The sequence below is a fragment of the Mya arenaria genome, chromosome 13 (genome assembly GCF_026914265.1).
Source record: "Mya arenaria isolate MELC-2E11 chromosome 13, ASM2691426v1".
NCBI lineage: Eukaryota > Metazoa > Mollusca > Bivalvia > Myida > Myidae > Mya > Mya arenaria.
The window spans coordinates 57,348,567-57,359,182 of record NC_069134.1 but is presented as its reverse complement, the minus strand read 5'-3'; positions in this window follow the sequence as shown (position 1 = coordinate 57,359,182).

Sequence of the window (10,616 nt, the reverse complement as noted above, 5' to 3'; positions counted from 1 at the left end):
AAATCTGGTTACATTGGGGTCAGTCTATTTTGATGACAGTGCAGATACATACTAATAGAAAAAAAAAACATTGTCTAAACTGAAATAAAAAAAAATTAAAAAAAATCATGTTATTCATACAGCCAGATTAAAATGTTGCAAGAAAAAAACAAATCTTTAGAGATGTTTTAGATATTGTATACTAATACAGACAAATTATAAAAAGAACATTAAGATATTGGTTGAAGGATGGAAAACATAATATATATCATATACACAGAGACTTGGACTTGCAATGCAGTACAGTAAGAACTGAGGGACTTGTGATGCATAGTTCTGAAAGGTTCGAAGTCTACCATAGCTACACCAAGAACATATCTGGCAAACCTTCCACTGCAGAAGATTACACTTGTTCAGAGGTAGTGCTCCCTTTGCTTAAGTATTTGGACCAGCAGTGGTCCCAGTGTTGAACAAAGGAGGAGTGGTGTATCTTCACACAAGCTGTCCGAGCTAACAATGATGTAGAGGGTAAACTTTTTAGCTCGTAATTGCAAAGGAATAAAAGTGACTTGAAATTATGTTTACGCATAGTCTGCATAATAACAAACTACTTGACAGTACCTCCATTCACAAAAGTTTTATCACTTCTATTGATTCATTTAATGATATATGTATTGTATAATTATTATTTTCTCTCCACCAGGGTAGCATCGTCGGCTGAACATGAAGATGGGAGCGGCACCACAAATCTACATCCTTCTCCAGGTCCTGCATGGCATTTTAGGCCAAGGATGTTGAAGAACAGGTACATCTTGAATGGGAACTGAGACTCCGGAGGATTCAGAGGAAACCGACTCGGTCAATGCAGTCGAGGCTATTTAGTGTGCGGGATGCCTGTATGTCCGGGGACACCTCCACGTCAGGGCTAGTTGAAGAAGTAAATGTAGTATGTGGACACCGAGTGCTAGAGAACAAAGGAGCAGGAGGAGGAAAATTAACTGCCAATTGTGTTGCTATCTAGTCTAACCATTATCATTATTTTTTTCAACATTACTGTATATAGTTCTACTATAATTTGTATAATTAGTAATATGATATAGTCAATGTAAGTATCATTCTTTTCTTTATTGTTATTATGTGTTATTATTACTGCTTTCAAATAAATATTATGAAATGATTACTTTTTATTTTTAAGAATAAACACAACAAACATATTTCAGGTTTAAGCAACATTTTGCCTTTCAACATAACATGTCACACACACTTATAGGAACAGGGGGCAGAGGAGTTGAAGGGTTTAATATTCAATTTTCAATCTGACAACATTTTATTGCATTAAACATATCAGACATGTTTATAGCAAATACAAAATACATACATGTGCAAGGCATGGATTTAGACATAAATTAATTTAACATATGCTGTCCATCCATCCGTGTAATCCCAAATTGGCCATAGCTTCGCGCCTGAATTATATCAATATTTTTACATACTATTATATTATATTATATTATATTATATTATATTATATTATATTATTCTTAGTCATCTAAAAAAATAACTTTAAAAAAAAATATAGGTTAGGAAATTACTTTAGGTCGGGTATGTAACGATTATTTAAAGGGTCGAAAATCGGAGGGTACGAAATGACTGAAGACCTTTCACATTGCCTTGATAGGATTGGAAAGTGATGAGAAGTCGCAAAGTTCGCAAACTGTGAAGTGGCATAATTGTGCACTGTCAACGTGTGAACTTGTGAACAACTCCCTAGGTAACATACATGTATGCACCCCGCTCTTCATTCTCATTGATCAAAGCTGGGCGTAGAATAATTATGGGTCCAAGATATCATAGACACGCGCTCGTTCAGGATTGGTTTTAAAAATCAACGAATCAGTGGTATGTAGCCGTTGACTGTTCGGTGTTGGAACTCGATTTGAGCATTCGGACCTTCTCGGCCATTTCCATTGATGTTCCGAATGCATTTTGAGTTCGAAAGAGAAGTCTTGTAGTTTCCAAGCACAGCACCATAGATAAGATACGATAACCACGGTAGTTAAGGTAGCAAATGTAAGTATAGATAATTACTCATTATTATAAACTTTGTACGAATAAAACTACAACCAGGTACTACGCATTAACGAAATTAAATTTGTTATCATTTGCTTTTGAAAAGCATGAACAAAAAGGGGAACAACTCAAAATAAAAAACAAAACTGAATACAAAATGGAGAAATTTTAGGGGGTTGCATTTACGCCATTTTAAGGTCTTAAAATATAAGTTAAAAGTAAATCAAATGACTGATGGTTAAAGTTGATACTTCGATCTTGAGAAAATGAGTGCATAGTACTCTCAAATAAACAAATGAAAGAATATCTGGCAAAATAAGCTGTTTAAAATTAGGTCTATCTCACAGTGACTTGGAGGGAATTAGTCTAAAATAATAGACGTGTTATACGGGATTCTTCCAATCCCTAACGTCTAAACGGGAATGTGCAAAAAACGGGGGTGTTTTAAAAATATTGAAATTGTTTTAAGTGAAGTATTTTATGGTTGAAATTGATCATAAAGAGTTAAATTCATATTTTACCATGTAAGTGAAATGTTATTTTGCACTAAACAAGCATTTAATGCATTAAAACAAGTTGTTTACCTTTCCAATAAAACGAAAGTTGACTGACACAGAAAACAATTATGCGAAGGGGAACAACTCCATACAATCGTAATAACTCGGCCTCCTCCGACAAAGCTTCGAGATAGACCTCGTTATACAATCGTAACAACTCGGCCATGGCCGAAATGTTCCGATCGATTTAAAACTGTGCCCTGAAGCCTTGCAGGTGCCCTTCATGTATATATCGTTATGTTTTGACAGAATGAAATGAAAAAAAAAGCCGTCAAACTCATAATTATAAGTTGGATATTTATTTTTTGTGTACGGAACTAATATAAAATAACATTATCTGGTAATATTTCTTGTTTTTATGATATTTTATAGACTCTATATGCTTTAACCCGGAATCCTGATCGGAACAACTACCCACTTTTGATACTAAACAATTTGTACGTGAAGGATTTGCCATATCAAAAATCTAAAAAAAATCCGCCAACGTACAATTATTTGGACTAGGAGGGAATGTGCTGAATTTTGACCTCTACAAAATTTAGTGACATTTTACCTAAAATAAACCTAAAATATATTTTTTTTTCTGCAGATTCATCAAAGGGGTCACTCATACCAACTATCATAAATAACTATGAATTACGGCACTTTTACAAAGTCAGAAAATCTCGATTTGTCTAAATAGAGTAAAGTGAAACAACTCCAATTTCATCGAAATGTGACAGCTAAGAAAAACATGCCTACTAAATGTCTATTTTTTTTTTTTAATATTGTATTTAATAATACAATCAACCTTACTAATATTTCATCAATTACCTTTCATTAATAAATGAACAAAACAGCCTTTACTCGCGAGATAATGGGTAAATTAAAAAAACAAAACACATGCAGGTTTGATGACGTTACACTATTACTTCTTTCCCGAATTCGGCTACCACGTCTGCTTCATGAATAATTCAGTTGAACCAAAAAACGTCCGCCCCGTCGTATTTAAGCAGACTTTAGCTGTCATTTCCTTTTAAAATGATATTTTCTTGAATTTTTATTCACAAATGAAGTCGGGGGACACAGATATTACGGAGTTGCTTCACTTTACTCTATTTAGACAAATCGAGATTTTCTGACTTTGTAAAAGTGCCGTCATTCATAGTTATTTATGCTAGATAGTTGATATGAGTGATACAATATCTGAGTCAAGCAAAGTCGAGTAAATTGAAGCAAAGTCAGTTTTATTTTGTACAAACTCAATGACTTAACACGCATAAGTAATATTAAAATACAAAAAGATGTCTTTGTTGAATAAATGACTTTATGAAATAAAATACCGTATATTTTCACGATACAATTTCTAAACAAAGATACGTCTAGCAAAGTCAAGCAAAGCCTAGCAACGTCAAGAGATATTTTGAACCTAGTCAATGAATTAACAAAGTAAGATTGTTAAAAAAGGTGTCTTTTTTGGATAATTGTTCTTATGAGAACAAAAAATATGCATACATGCATGCTACAATATCTAACTCAAGCTACGTCCAGCACGGTCGAGCCGAAGCAAAATCTAGCAAAGTCAGATATATTCCTAACAAAGTCAATATATTAACATTTTTAAATAATATTTTAATACAAAGTCAAAGAAATTAGAGCTAAGTCAGTTACATGTTGAATAATGTCGAATTATTTTGATTGGCTTAACCTAATAGGAGGCGGAGTGAGCGAGACAGGACGGAATATTTTCATTGGCCAAGGAATACAGGGCACTGTCATTATGTAAGAGGTGTGAATATTCTCATTGGCTGTGGACGGGTTGGCGGAGGTGTGAATGTATTCAGTGGACAGCTGTCGGATGCGATGTTGTTTATGGCCTGTGTCAGTTTTCCAACAAAATATAAAAAACTATAAAAATAAATCCAAATAAATAACAATAAAACAGACTTTGCTTGACTTTGCTAGGTTTTCATAGGCTTTGCTAGGTTTCGCTGGATTTTTCAATCTTGAAGTAATGTAATTTTACAAATTTAACACAATATTTGCAATAAATTATACATTTTTCCAACTAAATAAATAAAACTCATAAAAATAAATACAAATAAATAACAATAAAGCAGACTTTGCTTGACTTTGCTAGGTTTTCATAGGCTTTGCTAGGTTTTGCTGGATTTTCCAATCTTGAAGTAATGTACAAATTTAACACAATATTTGCAATAAATTATACATTTTTCCAACTAAATATTTAAAACTCATACAAATAAATACAAATGAATAACAATAAAACAGACTTTGCTTGACTTTGCTATGTTTTAATAGGCTTTGCTATGTTTCGCTGGATTTTTCAATCTTAAAGTAATTTTACAAATTTAACACAATATTTGCAATAAATTATACATTTTTCCAACTAAATATATAAAACTCATAAAAATAAATACAAATAAATAACAATAAGACAGACTTTGCTTGACTTTGTTTTCATAGGCTTTGCTGGATTTTTCAATCTTGGAAGTATTGTAATTTTACAAATTTAACACAAATTTGCAATAAATACGGTATACATTTTTCCAACTAAATATAAAAAACTCATAAAAATACAACTGACTTTGCTTGGCTTTGCTTGACTTTGCTAGGCTTTGCAGTGTTTAGTAGGACCCATCTATCTATCTATCTATCTATCTATCTATCTATCTATCTATCTCTGTTTAATGTCAACTCCTCTTCCGAGTGTTACTGACATGAACAGTGCGCGCCGGCTTGTTAGTGAAAAAATAAAACACTGATGAGGCAAATCACATCAGAAAAGTGAGAACTATGGTATAAAAGAGAACACAATTTAGGTAACATGATAAAAAGTGATTGGTGAACTGGTAAAAGGATAAAAACACTGCTCGCTTATCTAATGCTTAATGGTTGCCACAGCCACCTTGAATGTGTCAGGGGTGGGGATAGTGACAATATGATTTGGCAAACTGTTAAAGATCCTACACAGTTGCAAAAATATAATAGAAGTATAGTTTCATACCCATTCTTTCAAGAAATGCACAAAAAAAATTTTTTCACGATTTTTATAGGCAGTATTCGGTCATGTTCCCAATGGCAAAAGGTATCTATTTTTAAATTTAAAGTTGCGAAAATTTTGAAAGAAAAGAGAAAAAGAAGCGATTGTCAATTGTAACCATGGCCCCTAAGGTCGGGGGATATACTGGGGAAATGGGCCGTGTTTTACCTTCCTGGTGGCCCCGCAGTGCCAGGTGAATGTGGTGGTTTTGTATTCGCGTAAAATGTAGCCGGGAATGCGTCTTACTTTGGGTGCGGGGGCATTTGATGGGGATTTTACCATCAGTTCATCTTTGCAGGGCAGGGGTTTTACCCGGGCCTGGCTGAACCGAAAGTCAAAGTCCCCGCTAGTCCCGGGACCTGGAGGGGCCGTGGTTACAGTTGACTAGTGCATAAACAAAACAGTTACTTACCTTACAAGCAAGCATCTTTTCACAGACATGCAATGGTGTCATATCTTGGTCCTGTTACTGTATTCGTAAAATATGCTGATCCTGATACCTTTGTAGACTGCTTTGACAGTTGTCTTGTCTCATAATTGCACTATATATTTTAGTTAAATAACAAATAATTAAAGTGTTATTCATTGCAATAACTACAAATCAATATAATTAAAAATTAAAGAAGTTTTTGACTGGCAAAACTCTTTTCAAATTAAAAAAGAAATGGAAGCGGCGAAATATACTTTATCGAAAGAAAGCGTCTATTGAATTTGATCATTTTCTGAAAATGTTGAAACAGTATTAAGCTTTTGACATTTTTTTCTGATATTGCTTTCATGCGGAATTTGACTATTCATAGAAATAAATGGGGAAAAACTTGTTTATGTTTATTTAGAAAGGGATGTAACTCACATCAACACAATTGAGTAAAACGACAATTGAAGATCGGAATACTGTGTGTCGAAAAAGTACCTTTTTTTAAAGTTTCATTATTGAACGTTTAAATTATTCAATATTATTTTGTATAATACAATTATTAAACATGCATGTAAAGAAGCATAGCTGTGCACTGTCGTAATACAGTCTTCCCAAAATTGTAAAAATTCTGCCTGTCCACCGGACAGGCACTTTGGAAGTTTTTGCCTGTCCCAATAAATATGTCATTTCATAGTACCTGGTATACAAAAAGAGTAAAAATATGAATGTCAACTGTTTTTAATGCTTTCCTGATTTTATTCACAAAAAAACAACAACATCTAAACACTACATGCAGGGTTTCCGCCAGCCCTTTATGGCTTGTCGGGCCCGACGTGCCTTCCGCTGGCAAGGCCTATTACCGACACGCGTTAATTATGCCGACATGCTTTAATCCGCGTAGCGACAAGGCCTAAAATAAAAAAATCTTGTATGGAGTAATGCGACCGACCCATAAAAATCGTTGCCGACTCAATTTTTTTTTGCATTTTGATCCGCAAATTTTTTTTTCAACGCCTTTCCGCTACTATTTTCTGTTTCTGCTCTTTTCTTCTGTTTCGGTTCTTTTCGATTTGTAGACACACTCGTAGAGCTTCGGTTTTTATCGCTGATCGCAATGAGCGTTTCGAAAACATGGCTGACTGCAAGTTTGTCGAACGTGAACGGAACGAAATTACGTTTTGTGTGACAATAAATTACTTAAATAAAAAAATTAAAAACAACTTTGTAAGAAAATTCAATGTCGACTACACATGGTACGATGTATTTGATATTTTAATGGAGAATGATGAAACAATCCCGGAGAGCTACTACGACAACTTCGAAAAAATGTAAAAAATAACGGTCTCGTCAAAGCCCTCAAGAGACTGCAACAGAAAAATTTAGTCCACATTCATATGACAGGATTTCAGTCTTAATTGACTTTGATAAAACTTTAAAATATGTAACAATTGCCAATTTGTTTCACATTTTCGTTTGCTTATCTTGAGTGTCATAAGTTTGTTTTGTTGAGTTCATCTCTGTGTCAGTCTTAAGTAGATTGAAATTCTTTGAAATTAAAAAAATAAAGGATCAGAAGTTAAGATGTTTGTTGTTCAAAAGTTTATTACAATGCCTTGAATAACTTGTGTTATGTAGTGAATGTACTGTACACAAGATCCAGTTGTCGTTGGAGAAAAAAAAAATCTGGGTAGGGTTACTCCAAACAAGAAATTTTTTAAGGTTGGCCCAATCCTTATCAAAACAATCATCAGTTTTGACAATACACGATTTTGTTGCGATTACAACGGTTGCAACGGTTGACTGACAGCCAGACATTTGTTACAGCCATTCAGGATCGACGACAGCATGAAGGCGTGTCGGTGAGGTTCAACAGTGCCAATTAACCAAACTCCTCCTATTCTTTATCAAAATGGGAATGTGTGAAAAACACCACTGTCGTAATTACGACCCTCATCCCTACAATCATCTATGAACGCAAACAATAAGTGTTAATTGATTTCGGTAACATAAATCATTTGTCGTTTTATTTTGTTTCTTAATCCCGAGTCCGTTTGTTAACCAATTATTAAATTATAATTGAGAACCGTGTTAAGATATCTGTGTTATTATAAACAAGGGTTATGCTATGTCGTCGTAATTAATTAAGTCACGTTCCCGTCTTTAGTTTAAAAGTGTAAAGTTATATTTTGTGTTGCTTATTATTAAACTTTGATTATTTTATCGTTCTTTTAATTTATTTAGAAAAAAGATAAATAAATCTGAAAATACACATTACATTCCCTTTAAGTTATTATTTAGCCAACCCGGCTTTAAAAATATTAGCTGTTGCAGCTTTAAATACGAATACACGAGCAGTCGCTTTGCTGCAGGCTCTTTTGTGTTCCAGCATGCAGCATGCTTTACGCGTTTTGATGTGACGTCATCGGTGTCAATTCTAAATCATAGGAACATAACTGTAAACTTGTTTAAAATGCAGGAAATTGCACCATTTTGGATACGAAAATCAACATCGGGAGGGGCCACCCCTCCCAAACCCTCCCCTTCCGACATGCCTTATGAAATTCCTGGCGGAAACCCTGACATGGACATGTCGTTTAGTAAAAATAAACACACTGGGTATCGCAAGAAATATTTAAACACCACCGCCATTAAGGTGGTTTCTAGTTTTTCGGTCTTCTGATAATTCCACCAACCGCCGCCATTTTGACTGCAGACGAAGTATATTGAGTGCTGACGATTTCGATTGTACCTTGTTGCTAACCAAGAATCAATCCGACTTTTGGCTTTGTAATGTGATGTCAATATCAGTATGGGATCGACTAACTACCGCAAAGGCAAATAATCAGCAAAAGTTTTTAGAGACATTTCGCTTTCAGGTACCTTCGCTATTCAGTAGTCTCAAAATATGTCAGTCATCCGGATCTTCATCTTAGGAAGACCTGCCGGACCTGTACAAAATTTGCCGGACATGTCCGGCGGACCGGCACATTTCGGGAAGACTGGAAATATTTTTGTCTATTGTGTGAAAAACTCTCAGTGCCTTTAAGCAGTTTAAATTACCAACAGTCGTGATAATAGTCTTTTTTTTGTTCTTTATTCTTTGCTAAAGGTGTTGACATGTCGAGAACAAACAAGTACAATATAAGGTTTTTGCTTTACAAATTTTCTTCATTCTTGACAGGTTATTGTTTACGATACACTGTCAGAAAGAAAACTTACAAATTGTCATAAAAGGTACTTTTCAGTGCTGTCCATTTACAAATTGTCACAAACGTACATTTCTCCAAAAATAATACACGTTTTACAAAAGTACACTTAAAATGCAGCTGAAAGTTCAATTTAACTGCATGATCTTTTATAAACAAGTGCATTTTTTCTGCATCCTTTATAAATAAGTGTCCTTTTTCTGTATCTTTTACTAATCAAGTGTATTTTGTCTGAATCTTTAAAAAATAAAGTGCATTTTTTGTGCATATTTGCCATGAAAGTGTATTTTTGTATGTTATATATATATATATATATATATATAAGAGTATTTTTTGCGCAAGAAGTGCATTTTTTTCACTGAAGTGATTTTTTTACATCATAAACTGCATTAATAGAGTATCTTTTGTCTGAAAAGTGTATCTTTAATTGTATTGATAATCTAGTCATTAGTGAGTGCATTTTAAGTGTATCTTTTTATTTAGAAGTGCATCTTTTATTTAGGTAAAAAAAACAGCATCCAGTAATAAAATTAATATTTATGAAATACAAGAATACAATTAAGGTAAATGAATCCATCAATCAATCAATGAACAATTAATTATTGATTAATAGACCTTTAAAATAAAAAAAAATAAGAAAATAAAATAATTAAATAAAAAGACATATTATGTTATAACATATTTTACAGAATTATTATTCCTTTAATTTCTTGTCATGACAACAAAATTCCTTTCCTATTTTACAACATGCATGATAAGCCTGTTCTTATCTGATTGTACAAGGACCAATCAAATCTCAGGATTAAGGAAGCCAATTTCAAATCAAAGCTAGTGGTAGCCATTTTGTTGGGATTTCATTGGAAGAATATTGATGATGTTTAATTTAATAAATAAATTTATACCAATTAAAACAAATTTATATTAAAGGGATTGGTTAAGTAAAACTATGATCATTAGATCAGGTGAATATGAACTGTGATTAGAAACATGAGTTGACATTACCACCATTTGATGTTTTGTGATAAGCTGACATGTGAAAGCACTGGTCATGGTTTGTATCCTTTATTTCAGTTGTTAAGTTTAAATTCACTGTTTGTAAACAAATATGACACTTCAAGTCTTGATTACTTGTTGGTCTTTTGTTTTGTAAACCTTCAATCTACTGCACATATTTGGCTTGTTCATCCAAAAGTCTCATTTCGATGACTGTTTCCATACAAATGTACATTAACATCTTTAAAGAACCGTGTTGCTCTTTTAAGGGTCATAAAACTGCCATCTGCATCTATTTGGCAGTAAGAGGGCATCTTATAAATATTTAAAAAAAATCAATGGTTCATCAATTA